At 39.1% G+C, this 21714-nt stretch overlaps 1 long non-coding RNA gene across 2 annotated transcripts in view; it reads right to left on the bottom strand.

Moving 5' to 3' along the window:
• Nucleotides 1-2508: 2508 nt before the first annotated feature.
• Nucleotides 2509-21714, bottom strand: part of LOC103092220 (uncharacterized) — a 62039-nt gene continuing 42833 nt past the window's right edge. Inside the window, exons 3-4 of one of the 2 annotated variants that reach the window (XR_008915007.1) lie at nt 10953-11025; nt 2509-3342 (exon numbers count right to left, since the gene is read on the bottom strand). This is a non-coding gene — a long non-coding RNA (uncharacterized LOC103092220). Of the gene's footprint in view, nt 3343-7970; nt 8375-10952; nt 11026-21714 lie in introns of those variants that run through there. The other variant, XR_008915006.1, reaches the window with a different exon arrangement.

Here is a 21714-nt window from a genome sequence, read left to right as displayed (position 1 = left end):
TTATGGCCCCTGTGGGTTCCAGGACAAACTCTAAGGCATACATCTATCCCCTTTTATCTCTTTGATGTCTGTATAAAGCATACCCATAGCTTAGGGTGTGCACTCCCCCAATCCTGACTTTCTAGGTTTGACTTAGATTCAAACGTGAGAGCTAGCTGTTGATCTAAACTTGATTTCATTTTATCCAACATCAACCCCTAGTTTCAGAGAGGACAGGGAGCTATAACCGCACTGCCATTTTGCATTCATACTCCTATTCTCATTTAACCATCCAAATGAGGTTTGAAGCTAAGCAGGTATCTGAAATAAAATATGCCAGAGGGGCAGCAAGAAAAAGAAAGAAAGAAAGAAAGAAAGAAAGAAAGAAAGAAAGAAAGAAAGAAAGAAAGAAAGAAAGAAAGAAAGAAAGAGAGAGGAAGGAAGGAAGAAAGAAAGAAAGAGAGAGGAAGGAAGGAAGAAAGAAAGAAAGAGAGGAAGGAAGGAAGAAAGAAAGGAAGAAAGGAAGAGAGAAAGAAAGAGAGAGAAAGGAAGGAAGAAACATACAAAGAAGAAAAAGAAAAGGGAAAAAGAAAGGAAGGAAGAATGACAGAGAGAAAGAGAGAGAAAGAAAGAGAGAGAAAGGAAGGAAGAAAGGAAGAAACATACAAAGAAGAAAAAGAAAAGAGAAAAAGAAAGAGAGGAAGGAAGGAAGGAAGAGAGAAAGAGTGAGAGAATGAGAGAAAGGAAGGAAGGAAGAAACATACAAAGAAGAAAAAGAAAGAAAGGAAGAATGACAGAAAGAAAGAAAGAGAGAGAGAAAGAAAGAAAGAGAGAGAGAAAGAAAGAAAGAAAGAGAGAGAGAAAGGAAGGAAGGAAGGAACATACAAAGAAGAAAAAGAAAAGAGAAAAAGAAAGAAAGAAAGAGGAAGGAAGAAAGAAAGAAAGAAAGAAAGAAAGAAAGAAAGAAAGAAAGAAAGAAAGAAAGAAAGAAAGAGGAAGGAAGGAAGAAATAGAAAGAAAGAAAGAAAGAAAGAAAGAAAGAAAGAAAGAAAGAAAGAAAGGGAGGAAGGAAGAAAGAAAGAAAGAAAGAGGAAGGAAGGAAGAAAGAAAGAAAGAGGAAGGAAGAAAGAAAGAAAGAAAGAAAGAAAGGGAGGAAGAAAGAAAGAAAGAAAGAAAGAAAGAAAGAAAGAAAGAAAGAAAGAAAGAAAGAAAGGAAGGAAGGAAGAAAGGAAGGAAGGAAGGAAGGAAGGAAGGAAGGAAGGAAGGAAGGAAGGAAGGAAGGAAGGAAGGAAGGAAGGGAGTCCTTCCCCTCCTCCCCTTGCTTTTCAGGAGAAGAGTAGGAAGGGTGACAGTGTGAGACTTGAGATGTTTAAGCATTTCGGAGCTCTTTAGGAGAAGGAGGCTACTAGAGGACACAGGCTGTTTCTTGTAAGGAGGGTGACTAATGCTCATTATTATGATTCAGCCTCAGCCTGGAAAACACTAAAGGGGGGTGGGGGTGGAGAGACGACAAATCTTGAGGCAAATGTTCTTAGACTCGGAGGGACAGCCAGCCAATATGCCTTAAGCCCTTGAGTTGATTAAGTTGCTGGGAAGGCTTAGGGGGACTCTTCCCCCTTCCTTCCCGGGAGCTACATTCTCTTCTTTCAAGTCCTTAAGACCCTGGGAGGAAGAGAGAAAGTGAAAAGTGCACATGCCCTGGTTAAAAGGGCTCCAGGCTGGGGTTTGGTTGCTCACTGAACTAGAGTTTCTGGAGGCAGGCCGTAAACAGGAAATGGTTAAGTAAGAGCAGGTGGAGGGGCTCCCTGAGCTTTGGAGCACAGCAGGAAATAGCTGAGTGTCTGAATGGATTCAAAAGAATGTTTGGGCCCTTCCTCCCCCAGCCTCTGGCCCGGGCAGCTTAGCCGCCCACACTCCTCCAGAGCTCCCCTCCCTGCCTCTGCCCCTGCCAGCCACCCCTTCTCCCCCCACCCTCTGATGGAGTGAGTAGTGCCCTGGCCCGTGGGATCTTCCCTCCCCAGGAGGGGCACAGCCTGTTAGGAAAAAGCCTGTGAAAAAAGAGGAAGAAATGACTCAAAGGGGAAATAGGATATAAAATTCCTAGCCTTCCAGGGATAGGAGTCAAGATTATCTATACAACAGGAGACCCTGGGGGGCAAAGTTGCCTTAGGGACTGTAACTAGGTTCTCAAAGAATTCTTTTTTTTCCCCCCTCCTTCCCCAAAGGTCCCTTTACTGTGACCTGCGGCAGGAGAGAGCTGTTCATAGTTCTCTGGAGTTTACTCCAGGGTTCCAGCATTTGGAGCCATAGATCTAGACTTGGAAAGATCTAGAGGCCATTTAGTCCAATGCTATCATTTTACAGACCCAAGAAGATTCAGAGGCAAGTCTAAGGTCACAAAGATAGTGTCACAGGAGGGAGTCCCCTGACTCAAGATGCTGTGCTCTCTGCATCTCAGAGGCCCAGAGAATTTATCCTAAAGAGATTGTTTTTAAAAAATCACCAGGTGAAGCAGATAATTTAGATCCTATAATTTTATTTGAAAAACTTAATTTATTATATGTAATTGGTAAATAAAAATATATATAAACACACAAACACCCAAACTACTAGGGGCAGTTAGGTGGACAGAGAGCCAGGCCTGGTGGTCCTGGGTTCAAATTTGGCCTCAGATACTTCCTAGCTGTGTGACCTTGGGCAAGTCACTTAAGCCCCATTGCCCACTTTGGAACAGATAGTATGGATTCTAAGACAGAAGGTGAAAGTTTAAAAAACAACAACAACAACAACCAGCCAGCCACCCATAACTTTACACACATATGCCTTTTGTGTAATAAAAGCAGTGATGATATCCTTGTACCTTTGTCAGCAGGGGCTAATCAGAGGTTTCCCAGCTTCTCAGCAGCCAATTTATAAAACATACTCTCTTTTTGCTAGTTGATTTCCTTTGGTTCACAGCGCTCTGCAGGGTGTCTGTCATTGATCCTTGGGAGGCAGCCAGGTGGGAGCTCCCCAGCTGAGGACCCATTAGGCCTGAGCTGCTTGGAGTCTCTCATGTTTGCACAGCATGGGTCTCTCCCTAGCAGACCTGGAGCAGGTAGCAGGAATGCTTCAGCCAGTAAAGGAGGACTCTCACCATATAGGCATGACAGGCAGAACAGGGCCAAGAAAATGATGGGAGTGGTTCTGCAGCCTACCTTGGTAGGGCTCTCATGAGCATGGTCAGGATGGTCTTGTACTCTGTATGTTAGATCCTGAGCACTTGGAATCTCATTCCTTTTCTTCACAACAAAAGGTCCCAGGAGTATTCTTGATACCATCTATGATGGCTTAAACCACAACTGGGATTCCAGATTCTGTGACCTAGAACAGAGAAGAATGAGTGGGATATCTTGGAGGACCTATATGCCCTCTGCCTTTCAGGGAGGAATTCCTGATATTTGGAATCTCTGTAAACTGACCTGGGTTCATAATTTATCAACAATGCCTTAGTTCGACCAACATTTATTTACTAATGTATGTGCCAGGTACTATGTTAGACACTTAAGGGTACAAAAATGAATAAAGATGAATACACTGCTAGTGGAGTTGTGAATTGATCCAATCATTCTGAAAGACAATTTGGAATTATGCCCAAAGGGCTTTAAAAGAATGCATGCCTTTTGATCCACCAAGGTTTGTACCCTAAAGAGATAATAATGAAAAATGTATGTACAAAAATATTTATAGCTGCATTTTTTGTGGTGGCAAAAAATTGGAAAATAAGGGGGTGTTCCTTGATTGAGGAATGGCTGAACAATTGTGGTATGTGATGGTGATGGAATACTCTTGTGCAATAAGGAATGATGAACTGCTTGATTTCCATATAAGCTGGAAGACCTCCACAAACTTACGCAGAGTGAAAAGAGCAGAACCAGGAGAACATTGTACACAGAAACTGAAATACTTTGGGATGATCATATGTAATAGACTTTGCTACTGATAGCAATGCAGTCTTCCAAGACAATCCCAAGGGATTTATGAGAAAGATGCTATCACATTGAGAGAAAGAACTGTGGGAGCAGAAATGCAGGAGGAAACATTTGATTTTTAATTTGTTTTTATGGGTATTGGATGTGGGGTTTTGGTTTTTAAAACATTATTACAAAAATGAATAACATGGAAATAGGTATTGAGTGATAATATATGTATAAAGCCCAGTAGAAATGCTTGTCAGTTCTTGGAGGGGGGAGGAGAAGGGAAAAGGGGAGGGAAAGAATATGAATCATGTAACCATGGAAAAATACATAAATTTCAATTTGTTTTAAAAAATGAATAAAGATGGAATCCTTGCCTTCAAGGAGCTTCTATTTACTAAGGAAGATAAAACAGGGATCCAAATCACTATACCAGTTAATACAAATTTGCCTTTGTTAATTATAAGTTGCTTGTACAAGATTGTATAAAATTCTCTTCTGGCTGAGAGGATGAGGAAAGGGGGAGATATTTTCTTCCTGTAGGAAATGACACTAGGAATGGACCATGAAATATGGGAAGAATTTCTTCCTTTTTTCTTATTTAAAAAAAAAATCCTTAGAACTAATATTGTATATTGGTGCTAAGGCAGAAGAGCAATAAGGGCTAGGCAATGGGGATTAAGTGACTTGCCCAGGGTCACACCACCAGGATGTATCACTTGACCAGGTGTTCTTGGCTTCCTGGCTTCAGTTCTCTCTCCATTACACCATGCTGCCTCTTGGGGGAAAATATATAGGCTTCTTGATTTAGAAAAGAAGAGTTGAGCTTGACCTTCTTATTCAGAGGCAAGTTTATCTGCCAAGAGTAAGAGTGAGAGGAAGGGTAGAGTTTCACATTACTTGAAGGATAAGGCTGTCTTGGACAAGTGCCTGGCTAAGGCCACTGAATGACCCAAGAAAGGGAAGAGAATGGGTGAAATATGGGTCAGATAACTCCTCTAACTTCTTCATTGGGGAAAGACAGGAATTGGTATCCTCCCCCTCCTAACCTTTGGATAGTCACTGGACCCTGAAGTGAAGGTCTGTCATTACCTCCTTGTCCAGCAGACCAAACAGAAAGATAAATTCCTGTTAGGGGGATTGCCTTAGACAAATAATATGTAGCTAGGGCAGAGGGCTGGGAATGAGAGAAAAACTAACTTTGTCATTCTGTTCCCAATTTGCTATCCTGTCCCTGCCTTCTGATTCTCATTCATTCTCATAATTCCTGACATGTTATTTGCCTACTCTTACTATAATGAAAAATGTGCTTATATACATGTTACATATCCACAAAACAAACACATATGTAAAATGCATACACATTGGTATAAAAATTTATATATTCATATTCATATTCAGTTTGTTATCTGAGCTGTTTATCCAGTTCATATAGAACCTGGCAGCTCTTCCTCCACTCCTACTGTTGGTGAGTTTGGTGAGATTAGGTCAGGCTCTGTAGTCAATTTAACCTCTTTAGGTGATCATTCTTTAAGAGGCAGCAACCAGGCAATGGTGACAGTCCATAGCTGCACACTCTAATGTAGGGGAAACTTGTCAACCTGCAGACTTTGAAACAGAGAGAATGACTAACTGTACTTACATACCCACTTAGGAGATTGGCAAATGCAATCTGAGAGGCATCAGAAGGTTTTTCCTCTAAATCGCTCCCTCTTTGATATAGTTTTCAAAGCTATTAAAGTTTAAAACAGCACTAAGACTTTATTGACATTACAATTTGCTTACACCCACAATTCCCCTCTACAGGACTTGGACCCTAGCAAACAGTCCCAAGTGTGCTTGTATGGAAGATAGAGATGGTATTAGAATTATGATGGGTTAAAGCAGCTAAATGAAACTATCTACACACACATACACACAATACACAACACATTAATAGATGTATATATCTATATCTACCTATCTATATCTATCCATATATTATCTGTACCTACATATATATATGGAGAGAGAGACACAGAGAAAGGGAGAGAGAGAAAGAGGGAGAAAGAGAGAAGGAGGGAGGGAAGGAAAAAGGAAGGTAGGGAGAGAGACAGAGAGATCCGAGCTAGAAATGATACATTGGACATTGAAGGGTAAGGCAGCTGAAGGAAGGGATGATACCAAAGGTATGAGAAAGAAAATCAGGCTTCACTAAGCTTTATTACAAGCTTTAAAAAAAAAAAGGAAATCAATTCATCTTCAGTCTTGCTGACATAAAACAATATTGGTAAATTATTAGTATTGAAAGAATGGTCATTTGATTTCATGGGACCGTAAAAGAGCTTTGAGATTTCCTAGAAGCAATACAGACTACTTACTCTCTCTTATTTAATTCTGGGTACAGGTGCCTGTCAATCTATAATATCTGTACTAGATATGCATACTATTGGATAAGCTCCGGAGTATTCATCTAAATATGTGTTGGAATTTGAGCATTAGACATTCTTCATCCACTTTGTTTTTCTTGTCTCGATGGACAAGCCAAACTCTTCTTCAAACAGATCTCTTCCAGGAAGCTTTTCAGGAGTCGGGTATAATCAGTATAATGTCATCTGCAAACTGGAACATCTGGAGGACCTTACCATCCACAAATTATCCAATCCCTCTTCAACCTAAATTTGGCACTGGATCTCTGGAATGGCATATAATTTTGGTATGTATTTATCTCCCTGTTTTGTGCTTCAGCTAATATTAGTTATCAGGAGGTTACTAAACAGGATTGTTTTTGCTACATCTTCCAAGGAATCTTGAATGATTGTGATTTATGAATGAAACTGGTAAAAAATTCTGTAAAGGCAATGTTTTGTTTTAATAAATTGAATACCCTTTCATAATCAACAAGCCATAAGCAAAATGGGAGTTTATATTTTCTACATCTTTCAGTTAATTTGTGAGATGGCAAAAATGTGGTCTGTTAAAAAAAAACTTACTTGTGAAAACCTGCTTGTAACTTAAAACTCTCCAAGAAAAATGTCTTCAATATAGAGATGACTAAAGAAATTTGTAATCAATGGGAGAAGAGTTGTTTGGATCAATAGTTCCTGATGTCTCATTTTGTTTTCGTTTTTGGGAATAACACTTAATAAAGACTAAGATCCCCCCTCTCCATACCATTAATATCATCTCCTCCTTAAAATGCCTTTTCCTTCAGTATCCTCACAATTGTCATTTCTAGTACAGATCCCTTTTTATATACTTGGTTCAATCTGGCTGCTTTTCCCCATCTTCATTTTATGTAGACCATTTCTACCTTTGAGCACAACTGGAATAGTCATGTTAGGGTCTAATTATGGTGAGTCTGTTGTTCTTGATAGAAAAAATAGTTTGCTAAAATGGTTCTTGAAAATCTTTTCCATGTTTCTTTTGCTTGTAGACCTCCTTCCATTGATATCTTTGATAGAGATGACTTGGCTTAGTGGATATCCTACCAAAATTTCTTTAAATTAGATTTATTCATCAGTTCTTTTTGCTTTATGACATGATCTTCCTCATAATCATTCATTGTCTTTTTTTGTAAGCTTTTACAAACAAGCATATATTTGAACTTTGTGTTGTCTTTGGCAGGGAGTTTGCCAAGTCAGATGTTTTCTGGGCTCTCTTGGCCTCCTTTTTGTGGCAATTAATTTCGTTCCTAAGCACAATTCTAATGATGTTACTCCCCTGTTCAAAAGCCTTCAGGGACTCTCCAATGTCTAAGGAGTCTAGAATAAATTCCAGTAGCCTGTCTTTCTTTTTGTCTTTGTTTACATCATCCCCTCATAGCTATAGTATGAGCTGTAGAAGGTCTTCCCTTACTTCAAGGCCCAAACTTCATGCAACTTTTTTCAAGAAGTTTCTTTAAGTCCCTTGGTAGGAAGTGCTCCCTCTTTCCTTAGATTATTTGATTGAGACCTGTCTTCTGTGTTGTATTGTCCTTATTTGTGTATAGGTCTTATCTTTCCTATTGAACTATAAACTACCTGAAGGCAGAGATTAGCTATTATTTCTTTTCAGCATCTATAGAATATCTTTCACTTGGTAGGGCTTAATAAATATTTATTAAATTGAATAGGGTCTGAGGTCTTTTTTTCAGCCTTCAGGAAACATTTATTAAATTCAAACTTTCTTAGTAAGGGTAATAGCTTACCCTATCAGTTAATGCTTTTGTAGGAATAATTTTTTTAATCCATAGCAAGTGTCAAGAGGAATGAGAAATAGAGTACCTGAAAAGGATTCTCATCTTCCCCAGAACTTCTCTTTCTTCTTGCTGGAGAGTCCTAACGGCAGACCTCAGGTCCTCCTCAAGAAACAGAGACCAGGCTTTTGACCAATTGCAAGACTTGGTATTTGGGGAACTGGTGACAAAGAGGGGAGGGCTATGGGAGAAGTATGGTAGACAAGCAGAAGAAAAGAGAACCCTAAAAAGAGGAAAGGGAAGACAAATGTTGCCTACTTTACAATTCTTCCTAGGGTCAACCCTACCCACTCACCGCTGAGCCTGGCCAATTAACATGGACCATGATCTGGATGGGAAGGGTCCTTGGACTACATCCATGATTTGGATCACACTGGCCAGATCTTCCCCCAGATTCTGCCTTTGGGTCCAGAGCATGACCCTCCTGCCACTCTCCTTGCCAGTGACACCGGGGGTCTCCTGCTTAATCTGTAGTGCTCCCCATTGTTAGCCAAGAGCATTCTCTTCTTGCAAACTGCAGCCTACTCTCCTCCCCTTCCCCTGGCACCTTGTTCTCCAGCCTCCCAATTATCTAATTCCCTTTACAAATTGCCCAGACAGATTTGGGGGATTATTTCTTTATGGAAAATGAACACAAAAGACAAAGAGATCATCACCCAGTGTGTTTCCAAATCCTTGGGCCTTTATGTAACTTACATTCCTCAGGCTTTTGCTGACATACAAACAAACAAATAAATAGATAAGTAAATGAATAAAAAAATCAAATAAACAAATAAACAAACAAATAAATCAATACAGTTCCCCCTCCCCCCAGAATCTAGGCTACAAGAAGGGACCAAAGCACCCTGAGTTAACATAGGAGGATTTCCTTTGTAATCTTTTGTATTTTAGTTTGTACATGTAAAAATATTAGTATGGGAAGGAGTCTAGGGACTTCAGATTGCCAACAGGGTCCACATCACAGAAAAAGATTAGGAACCCCCCAGCTGCTCCTTATCTGATCTCTCTCCACTCAGAGGGTTAGAAGAGTTTAGAAAACAACAAAAGACACTGGAGGAAATTGAGCACTGGGTCTCACCCCTCCATTCTAGTCTCTTCTTGCTTCTCAGATTGCAAGCCCTTAAGAGCCCAAGGTGGCCACAGTGGATGGAGTGCCAGGTCTGGAGTCAGGAAGACTCCTCTTCAAAAGTTCAAATCTGGCCTCAGATTTGGCCTAGCTGTATGACTCTGGGCAAGTCACTTAACCCTGTTTACCTCAGTTTCCCCATCTGTCAAATGAGCTAGAGAAGGAAATGTCAAACCACTCCAGTATCTTTTCCAAGAAAATCCTAAATGTGGTCACAAAGAGTCAGACGTGACTGGGGAAAAAAAAAAGAACAACAACAAGTGGCCCTTCCATGCTGGTCAAGGAGATCACTGGTCAGAAGTCACCATGATCACTATGACTGAAATACTTTACTCTGCTGTGAGATGGAAAATGGCATCAATTGGTGATAGTCATCCCAAAGGAAGTACAAGCAAGCCTTTAGGACTGAGATTTATCCAAGTGGGGCCAAGCTGCCTTAAACAGATTTGATAAAAATAACACCAGAAAGAATTCAGTAGGTGGGAGGAAAGAGTCTAAAGTGATTGCTTCTGTGGTCACTTCCCTCTCTCCATGCCCAATCTAGCTAATCACAGAATTACACCCATGCACGTATGTACAGACACACACATGTTTATGGGAGATCCTGACTATTCGAGTGTCCTTCTTGTGGGGCTATTTTGTGTACGTGCCCATGGAAAGGTCTCATTCTGACTCATGACATCGGATGTCTAGCAAGCTGTTTCAATTTGTCTCTCAGACAGTGGTAAATAGTGTGCTGTATGTTAAGCCAACAGTAGACCAACATTCTTGGGTCCACAAAATCATTCGTCAGTCTCTGTTGTCTATTAAGCCAAAGGAAATAATTAATGAATAACACACCATATTGTGTAACAGCCCAGGCGATGGTGAGTGGGTGTGTGCGTGTGTGTATGTGTGTGTGTATGTGTGTGTGTGATTCATTTGTAAGGGACCCAGAGTCAAACCAGCATTATTCCTTGTAATGTCAGCCTCTGCCCCAGCCCAGACATCACTTGCACACCTGCCTCAGTGTTACCAAATCAGAAATTTGGGCTACGGGGTGAGGAGAAATGTGACCTTATTGGAACTATGGAGGAGACCCAGTTAAAAGAAAGACATTGTCTAGGAGATTAAATGACCAAAGTCTCGGGTTTACAGAAGGGCTAGGCCAAACAAAGGGGGAGGAGGAGCGGTCCAGGTGAGAGGGAGTGAATATTGTGTCAACAGAGTGAAAGGAGATGAGTGTTTTGGTTGAGGCCACAAAATGCTGGGAGGGAAAAGATACAAAACGTGATTCTGGCTGTAGATTAGATTTCTCTTCTCTCCTCTCCTCCCCCCAAAGAGCTGAGACAGAGGAGAAGAGAAACCAGGAAATGAGACCCAAGATAAAGACAACCTTTGAAAAGGCCAATGCTAGGTTTCTAAATTTCAGCTCCTTTAAGCGTGTCCTAGCACACCATGGAAGGCTAAAGTAAGGCAGCACACAGGGAGCTAGCTTCTGGGGCCAGATAAGTCAACTAGGGGAAGGTGTAGTTAAGTTCTGAGCATACAGTGAAGTGAATCCATCTGACTTCCTTAGAACCTCCAAGTCAGTAAGTATCCATGGAAAAGTTAAATGGTGGGGATTTAATACTAGAGGAATCGCCTTGAGGTTCAGGGACTATGTTTTAGGCTTCTTTATAGTATTGGCACTTACCATTGTGTCTTGCTCAAACTAAGTGGCTCGGTAAAGAGTTTTCATGGGCATCAAATGTCCTCAGTTTCTTCATCTGTAAAATAAGATAAAAAAAAATTGGACTAGGTGATCTCTAAGGTCCCTTCTAGGACTAAGATTATGTGTTATACTGTGAAAAAGATACATACAAAAATACTGCATAACTAGAAAATAGTTCAGTATCTCTTCAGACAAATTATAAATCTAGAATTGTAAACTCATTAGGTTTGGCCTAATTCACAAATCTTATTTATAACATCCTCAATAAGAGGCCATTTAACCTCTCTTGGAAGACTTCATAACTTCAGGACATGTCTAATTTTGGATACTTTGAGTAGTGAGAAAGGTTTTCCTTCTATTGAACTGCCTTTCTGTAACTTCCTATATCTACCCTTTGGAGTCAGGAAGAACAAGTTAAAACTCTCTTCCGCATGACAACCCTTCAAATATTTAACTACTGCTATCCCATGCCACCTAAATTGTCTCTTTTCTAAAGGTAACTAAGGAAGTGATGGTAAGGAGAAAAGATCAGCCAATGGTATGAACAAACATTTCTCAAAAGAATTAACAACCATATGAAAGATTACTCCAAATCCCCAATAAGAGAAAGTCGTTTGGAAAACAACTGTAAGCTTTTTACTGGACCCCTAGCAAACTGACAAGGATGACAAAAAATGCAAATAATGTTGGAGGAAGAAAGAAAGATAGACACACACATATATACTGCCAGCCTGGCAAATGGTTTGCAATTGTGCTAAAAATGTGTCTAAAATGCTCACACCCCTCAACTCAGAGATCCCACTGCTAGGCATGTATGTACCCCAAAGAGGTCAAAGACAAAAAGAAATGTCCCAAAATATTTTCAGGATCCCTTCTTGTCATAGCAAAGAACTGGAAATAAAGCCCATTGATGAGGGAATGGGTTATTGGGGAAAAGGGAATTGTGGTACATGAATGTAATAGAATATTATTATATTATAAGAAATGACAAAAATGAAGAATTCAGAGAAGCGAGGAAAGGCATATATGAATTGACACAGAGGAAGATAACCAGAACCAGGGAAACAATACCTACAAAATGTCTACAACAGTGTAAATAGGAACTGCAACAACTAAAATATTGTCTAAGTACAAGAAGCATACTTGACCCTAGCGAGGAATTAAGGAAAATACAAGGCATGGTGCCATGGGCTGGGGGAGGAGGGGGGGGAATCCTGAGAAATGAAGGTGATATAAAGTTAAAAAAAATAAGAAAAAGAGAGAGAAAATAGACTAAGCTAATTATAGGAAGTAATTTATTAACCCTTGGAAGAGAATAACTGGGGCCTTGTAGTTGACTTAATGTCTTTACTAGATATGTATCTTTGTTCATACTAAGTATTTACCTTTATGCTTAAAACCTAAGAATTTAAGCAAATCCCTAGATCCCTAAAAACAACAAAACAAAACCAAAAACCAGAGGGTGATGATTGACTTCTAAATGGATTTACTATTAGATTTCTTAAGGTAACAAGACTTTCCCAGTGAATTTAAAATAAATTTGTAAAATTTGTGATCCAATTTGTAAAAATTGGGTTGTGAGATTAGTATTTAAAGTATACTATTAGTAGAAGTAGGCAATTATTTCATGTGGTGATAAATAATAGATACTGGTTTCTGTTTCCATTTTTCTCCTTATGTAGCTATAATATGTCTCTTTTTCCTATTTTCTTCTGTGGTCCCACCATATAGTAGGAAGAGGCTTATACTGGAGTCATCTCCATCTTGGATAAGTCATTGGCCTCCATTTCCTCAGATATATTGAGGGGGTTGGACTCAAAGACTTTTAAAGATGTTTCGAACTCTAAATCTATGGTTTAGTCCTATGATCTGTAGTTCTTATAAACTCTAGAGTCCTATATCTCCCAACCCAATAGCAATGCCAAATTGAGTTGCCAGAGGGCAACTATATCACTCAGGATTCTGTGGGTATCCCTGAGGGGTTGGGAGGATTTGTATGGTGTTACTGGCAAAAGATTCCATTTCAATGTATTACCTCAATATCAATTACTAGTTAATAGTTCCTCAGAATCATTGATATGAGTGATTAATATCCTCACTATCAAGTTAACCTCTTGTTTTCTCCTCAATATTAACTCACTAATTAGCCCTAATTAGCTTTTACAAAGGGATATTTATGGAAAAGTTATAGTAAGAATCCAAATCTAAAAACATCCCCTCAAATGGGAGAGGGTTGCATTTTCTGCTCTACCACTTCAGTCCTTTGGGAGAGAAAGTCATATGTTAAGTGGTTTCTATAAAGCATCCCCCCCCCCCAAATTAACTTCTAAATGCAGTCACACTGATAGACAAGTGACTTCCTTGCTATAGCACAGAATGTCAGCTAATGGATTGAGGCCAGGCTGGGATGGCACTTCATCTGGCTTGGCTACTGGCAAACTTCTAACTTTTCAATATTTCACTAGGCTAAATGACAAAGGAGAAAAGATAGAAATAGGACAATTCCATCCTAGAAACAAGCTTGCCTAGGAGGCTATGTAGCCACTGAAGTTTTAATTTTTTTTAAATTTTATTTATTATTTAAAATTTTTTTGTTTTAAAATATTTTTCCATGTTCATATGATTCATTTTCTTTTCTTCCTCTTTTCCCTCCCCCTTTCCAGAGTCAACAAGCAATTCCACTGGGTTGTACAAATGTTATCACTTGATACCTATTTCCATATTATTCGTTTTTGCTATAGAGCGATTTTTTAAAGCCTAAACCCCAAATCACATACTCATATATACATGTGATAAGTGATACCATATAGTTCATCTTTTGCATTTCTACTTCCATAGTTCTTTCTCTGTATGTGGTTAGCTTTCTTTCCCTTAAGTCCTTCAGAAATGTCCTGACTTGTTGCATTGCTACCAGTAGCAAAATCCACTACATTGGATTGTTCCACAATGTTTTATTTTCTGTGTACAGTGTTCTCCTGGTTCTGCTTATTTCACTATGCATCAGTTCATTGAAGTTCTCCCATTTTATATAGAACTCCTCTAGATCATCAATCCTTTCAGCACAATAGTATTCTATCACCATCATATACCACAATTTGTTCAGCCATTCCCCAACCAAGGGATACCCCTTCATTTTCTAATTTTTTGATACCACAAAGAATGTGGCTATAAATATTTTCCTACAAGTCTTTTTCCTTATTATCTCTTTGGGGTACAAATCCAGCAATAGTATGGCTGGATCAAAAGTTATGCATTCTTTTAAAGCCCTTTGTGCCTAACTCCAAATTGCCATCCAGAATGGCTAGATTAATTTACAACTCCACCAGCAATGCATTAGTGTCCCAATTTTGCCACAATCTCTCCAACATTTATTATTTTTCTTTACTGTCATATTGGCCAATCTGTTAGATATGAGGTGGTACTTCAGTGTTGTTTTCATTTTCATTTTTCTAATTATGAGAGATTTAGAACACTTTTTCATGTATTTATTGATAGTTTTGGTTTCTTTATCTGAAAACTGCGTATTCATGTCCTTTGACCATTTGTTAATTGGGGAATTAGTCACTGAAGTTCTGAGAGACATCCTTACATCTCATGGCCATCTGGAAAGAGAACAATTTTCTCTTATTGTTGTTCAGTAATTTTTCACTCATGTTTGACTCTTAGTGACCCTATTTTCTTGGAAAAGATATTGGAGTGGCTTGCCATTTCCTTCTCCAACTCATTTATATGAGGAAATGGAAGCAAATGGGCTTAAGTGACTTGCCCAGTGATAAACAGCTAATAAGTGTCTGAGACCAAATTTGAACTCAGGAATATGAGTTTTCCTGACTCTAAGAGCCATACTCTATCCATTGCACCACCTTTCCATTCGATCTTTTTGTGTGTTCTCTCAGTTCTGGTTCAGCAATTGATCAAGAGGCCTTTTCTATAACTTCTCCTTTACCCCATATCCTCTACCTTTCAACCCCAGTAAATGGATAGTAAATAGTCAGAGAATCTCCAAAGTGGAGAGCTGGATCCTTAGATTCCATGTCATCATAGACTTCCAGAAATGGTCTCACCAAACATCAGCATTGGTTCTCTGTATATATTTTTAGGTCTGGGTCTTTTTTGCCCTTTATAGATCTATGACCTTAGAAGTTGTGGTACTTCCTTACAGAAACAAATTCCTTTATAGAAGCAGTTAGAAAGATTAGAATCTTCCAGGATGAAATGGACTAAAGCAGTGGGAGTTATATCAGATATAATTTTTCAAATCTCAGCCAAGGGCTAACGCACTTCAGCAGGAAGTTGAAATAATGAACTTGCTTGCAGTTCTAGTAAGCTGGCTATTTGGAAGAGACTTTAAGGGTCACCTAGCATGACCTCTCCCACCCAGCACAGGAATCTTTACAACTTTCTTGATAAGTTGTCTTTTTTCCTCTGCTTGGTAACTTCCAGTGCAATAGAACTCTTATCTCACAAGGCATCCTATTCCATTTTTAACAGGATAATTAGGAATTGTCTCCTTTTATTATGTTTTAATTTGCTTCCTTGCTACTTCCAAGGGTTCTGCCCCTTGGAGTCTTCCAGAATAACAAATTCCATGTTTGGGGGAGCAAATCCCATGATTTCAGTGAAGTAGGTAAATCCTGATAAGAGAACTCTCATACCAAAGCAAATTTGTACATGCCCTGTCTTGTAAAGTCACCTGGGTCACCAGAAGGTTAAGGGACTTGCCTGGAGACACAGAGCCATTAAGCATCAGAGGCTTTATGCTTTATTTTTAACCAATGATTTTTTTATTTCAAGGCCAGCTCCCTATATGTTATCCACTATGGCACAACTGTTTCTTCCAATCTCTTTTCCATAGGTCACTTCTTCATCTATTTGAAAACTGTTATCATATATGCTTTGTATTCTTTCCTCCAGACTGAACATCATCTATTTTTATCAACAGGTTCTCCTATGATATGGTTCAAGTCCTCTCACCATTTTGCTTTCCCTTTACTTTTGGCATCCCACCCAAAGAAAGTCTGAGGAGGCGAGCAATGAGATTTGAATCTCCTTTTTCATATTATCTGTCTTCACCCCAGGGTCTTCTCTAGTGATCTAGAGGTGACTTCTCAACCAAATTCACTTCATTGGCCACCTCTTATCTAGTGATTGAACTTGAGCCTGGTGTGAGGTACAGACTCCAACATCACAATCTTCCATAAGGCTGGACCTCAAGTGATATAATCATCTGGCTTCTTCAACTCTAAACAATGACACTCTGATTCATTCATTGATAGCTAGCATTTACTCTCTCTAGCCTAATGATTCTAGACTTGTGGATTCCAAAGTACAGTTGCCATTCCCCATCCCCAGCTTCTTGTTCCTTTACAAGAACTTCCTCCTCAGTCAAATCCCTATAATGTTCTACTCTAGATCCTATTGTTCTTTTCAATTCAAGGTTCTCCTGAATGCCTGCTCCATAATGAATAAACTTATTTTGTCTTAAACCATATCTTTCTCACTCCTTCCATCTATCTTCAGATATTCACTGGTTTGCTCCTGATGACATTATCATGCTTGGCTACCTTTTCTAATACTGTTTGTACTTTCACGGATGCCCCTAATTCACTGGTCATAGTAGGGGAGTTGAAAAACTATTTGCTCTTGAGAGACTTTCAGACTTTCATTCTATCATCATCTCTCAGCTACCTCTCCTCCTTTGTGTTTCATACAATCCATATCCAGATGGCCATTATCTATAGCTTTCTAGAACATTCTCCTTTTTCAGTGACTTCATTATCTAGCTCACAGTCTTTCTCTCCATTACAATCTTTCCTTGTGATAGAGAACTTCAACAAGCACAAAGATGCTTTTTCAAACAACTTAACTTTCTAGTTTCTCCATTTATTAAATTCCCGTGCTCCATCCATGTCATGTTCCATTCCACCTCAGATATATAATTTACACTCTTAATCTTTCCAGTTGTCCACTTCTTTGTTCATAAATTCTAAAGTTCCTTTATCTTATCATAATTTTTATCATTCCATTTCCCCCTTTGTCTTATGACTTCAAATTATGTTTTTTGCCCTCCCCATGACCTCCAATTCCTTTGTTCTTTCCCAGGCTATCACCCCTGAACTGACTCTCTTCCCTTCCCTTTCTCAACTCTTTGAGTATCTATCTGTTCAACTCTATTTTATCCTTACATTCTAATCCTTGTTTGCACCTTGGCAAACTGCAGCCTTGGTTTACATTAACCATTGGCCTCTTTTACTCCTAGTCATGTACTGCTGAATAGAGCTAAAGAAAATCATAAAGCCATGTTGAGTAGGTCCACTTTAAATTTGTGTTACAAAATTTCCAGTGGGCCCTCACTGGAACAAGGTAATTCCTAACTCACAACAATGTTCTTTAAATTTTTTTTTTGCTTTTTCCCCCAATTACATATAAAAACAATTTTTAACATTCATTTTTTTTTATTTCATGTTCCAAATTTTCTTCCTTTCTTCCTCTGTCCCATCTCTACCTGCATTCCTGAGATGGTAAGAAATCTGATATAGATTTTACATGTGCAATCATGTAAAATTTTTGCATATATTAGTCATTTGATGAGAGAATTCAGCAACAAAAATAACCAATTAAGAAATGAAGAAAGAAAATAAAATGCAGACTGCTTTGGTCTGCATTTAGACTCCATCCACTCTGGGGGTGGATGGCATTTTTTCATCATAAGTTCTTAGAGGTTATCTTAGATCACTGTATTGCTGAGAATAGCTAAGTCATTCACAATTGTTCATCACACAATATTGCTCTTACTGTGTATTATGTTTTGCTCGCTTCAACAGTTGTAAATCTTTTCATCTTTTTCTAAGTCTACCAGGATACTTCCCTTTCCATATTCTATCTCAGAAGAGGACCATCTCATATTTTACTTGGAAAAAAACCAACCAAACAAAAGAACTGAGGCCATTTGCTGAGAGCTTCCTTTTCTTCGTTCCTTATCTTACATCACTCAGATATCTTTCTCCACTATCTCTTCCTTAACCCTTCTCTCACTTGAAGTGATGGTCATTCTCCTTGACAAAACAAAACCCTTTGTATATAACCTTGATCTTATCACTTCTTCTCATTTTCTTCAGTAGACCCTTCCCTCTCTCATTACTCTCTAATCTCCAGTCTTTCTCTATCTGCTGACTACTTCCTTGCTGTTGACATTCTTTTTTTATTTTAATTTTTAAAAACATTTTTCTACATTTACATGATCCATTTTCTTTCCCTCACCTATTTCCTCCCCCCTCCCAAAGCCAACAAGCAATTACACTGGGTTAGTTAGACAAATGTTATCACTTGATATCTATTTCTATATTATTCATTTTTGCAATAGAGCAATCTCTTAACACCAAAACCCCAAATCATATACTCATATAAACATGTGATAGGTCATATGTTTTCTTTCTGGGTTACTACTCCCACAGTTCTTTCTCTCAATATGGATATCATGCTTTCTCATTGCTACTAGTAGTTAAGACATTGGATCATTCCACAATGTTTCACTTTCTGTGTACAGTGTTCTCTTAGTTCTGCTCATTTCACTCTGCATCAGTTCATGGAGATTCTTCCAGTTCATATAGAAATCCTCTAGTTCATCATTCCTTATAGCACAACAGTATTCCATCACCATCATATACCATAATTTGTTCAGCCATTTCCCAATTGATGGAAAACCCGTCATTTTTTTTTGCCACCACAAAGAATACAGCTAATGAATATTTTTGTACAACATTTTTTTATTATCTCTTTGGGGTACAAAACTATGCCTACAAACATTCTTGTTTTTCCTCCATTCTTAAAAATACCCTCACTTGGATGTCCCTTGATTGGGGAATAACAGAAAAATTTGTGGTGTATGATGGTGCTGGAATACTATTGTGGTATGAGGAATGATGAAATACTTGATTTCTATAAAAACTGGAAAGACCTACATGAACTGTTGTGGAGTGAAATAAGCAGAACCAGGAGAATATTATAAACAGTAACTGAAACATTGTAAGACAATCAAATGTAACTAACTTTGCTACTAAAAGCAATGCAAGGATCCAGGACAACTCTGAGAGACTTATGAAAACGATGCTATCCACATTTAGAGAAAGAACTGTTGGAGTAGAAATCCAGAAGAAAACATATAATTTATCACTTGTTTTATGGGTATATGATTTGTGGTTTTGGTTTTAAAAGATTACTCTATTACAGAAATTAATAATATAGATATAGAATTTGAGTGATAATATATGTATAACCCAGTGAAATTGCTTGTCAACTGTGGGAGGAGAGAGGAAAGAGGGAAGGGAGACAACAAGAATCATGTAAAAAAATTTTAAAAAATACCCTCACTTAATTGGAACATCCCTGGAAGCCATCATCCGATATACCTACTCTCCTTCTAGGTTAAACTAATTTTAAAAAGTCATCTACATCTAGGTGTATCCACTTCTTTCACTCCCTTCTAAATCCTCTGCGCGCTTCAAAATTAGCAAGGATCTCTAAATTGCTAAAGCTAACAGTCTTTTCTCAATCCTAATCCTTCTTGACCTTTTTGTTTTAAGACTGGATCTCCCTTTCTTGCTCATGCTGGAAGTGATGCAGCCATTCATAGACCTGATCTCATTGCTGATCATCATGAAAACTTTAATCGGTTTTGTTTCTAATTTGGGCTGACTTGACCCTCCCCAGGCATCCTGTTGCCCTCTAACTTTCAGGATATCACCATATTGGTGCCAGATTTAGTGCAGACACTCCAATGCTTTAGTCTTATTACAGCTCAGAATCCCTGAGCTCAGTCTCCTCAATACAGTCCCAAAAACTGCAGGCTTGTGCCATGAGTTTCTGTAATCTTTGAGTGGGGTAGGGAGAAAGGGAGAGAGAGAAAGAAAGAAGGAAAAAAAGGAGAGGACAGAGAGAGAAAGAAGCTGACTCTAAGATCAAATCATTTTTCTAACTCTTTGTTTGCTCACTTTGCCAGACTCTGAAATAATACTCCCCAAGCCTTTCTTCCTTCTTTAAAAACAAACAAAAAACCCCCCTCACCTTCCATCTTAGACGCAATACTATGTATTGGTTCCAAGAAAGAAGAGCAGTAAGTGCTAGGCAAAGGGGATTTAATGGCTTGTGACTTGCCCAGAATCACATAGCTAGGAAGTATATGAAACTAGATTTGAACCCAGGACCTCCTATCTCTAGGGTTGGCTCTTAATTCACTGAACCATCTAGCTGCCCTCTCTTCCTTCTTCCCCCTCACTCCCATGGCAAGTTCTTCTCTTCAATAAGAACATAGCCCTTGATGCTGAAATTCATTGATCTTCATCAGACTTCTAGTTCCTGGCCTCCAGAAGGATGGGTCTAGACTGCCACAGGCTCTTCTATGATTGGTAGCATTTACATAGCATTTTAAGATTAGCAAAACAGTATACAATGATCTACAAGAACTTAAAAAGGACCAATCCTTGATGAAAAAATGCTATCCACTGCCAAAGAATCAGTTCTTTCTCAGAATTGTCCTGGCTCATTGCATTGCTGTGAAGAGAAGTCCATTACATTCAATTGTGCCACAGTGTATCCCTCTCTGTGTTAATGTTCTCCTGGTTCTGCTCCTCTCACTCTGCATCACTTCCTGGAGGTCCTTCCAGGTCACGTGGAATCCCTCCAGTTCATTATTCCTTTCAGCACAATATATTCCATCACCAGCATATACCACAATTTGTTCAGCCATTCCCCAATTGAAGGGCATCCCCTCGTTTTCCAATTTTTTGCCACCACAAAGAGCGCAGGTATGAATATTCTTGTACAAGTCTTTTTCCTTATTATCTCTTTGGGGTAAAAACCCAGCCGTGGTATGGCTGGATCAAAGGGCAGACAGTCTTTTATCATCCTTTGGGCATAGTTCCAAATTGCCCTCCAGAATGGTTGGATCCATTCACAACTCCACCAACAATGCATTAATGTCCTAGCTTTGCCACACCCCCTCCATAGTAGCTTCTATTTTTTTTTAAACATTATTTTATTTGGTCATTTTCATTCATTGTTCATTGGAAACAGATCATTTTCTTTTCCTTCCCCCAAACCCCCCCACCCCTTCCCTAGCCGACAGCGCGATTCCTCTGGGTATCACATGTGTCCTTGCTCCGAACCCATTTCTTTGTTGTTGGTATTTGCATTAGGGTGCTCATTTAGCATCTCTCCTCGATCATGTCCCCTCAACCTCTGTAGTCAAGGAGTTGCTTTTCCTCGGTGTTTTTACTCCCTCAGTTTGTCCTTTGCTTGAGGATAGTTTTTTTTTTTCTCATAGGTCGCTGCCGGTTGTTCAGGGACATTGTAAAGCCATTATTGGAGAAGTTCATTATGTTCTCTTGTACCACAATGTGTCAGTTTTGTGTACAATGTTCTCCTGATTCTGCTCCTCTCACTCTGCATCACTTCCTGGAGGTTGTTCCAGTCTCCATGGAATTCCTCCACTTTATTATTCCTTTTAGCACAATAGTATTCCATCACCAACATATACCACAATTTGTTCAGACATTCCCCAATTGAAGGGCATCCCCTCATTTTCCAATTTTTGGCTACCACAAAGAGGGCAGCTATGAATATTCTTGCACATGTCTTTTTCCTTATTATCTCTTTGGGATACAAACCCAGCAGTGCTATGGCTGGATCAAAGGGCAGACAGTCTTTTGTCGCCCTTTGGGCATAGTTCCAAATTGCCCTCCAGAAT

Source organism: Monodelphis domestica, chromosome 1 (assembly GCF_027887165.1).
Source record: "Monodelphis domestica isolate mMonDom1 chromosome 1, mMonDom1.pri, whole genome shotgun sequence".
Lineage (NCBI taxonomy): Eukaryota > Metazoa > Chordata > Mammalia > Didelphimorphia > Didelphidae > Monodelphis > Monodelphis domestica.
The sequence above is the reverse complement of the archived record's forward strand: the minus strand, read 5'-3'. Positions and strand labels throughout refer to the sequence as shown.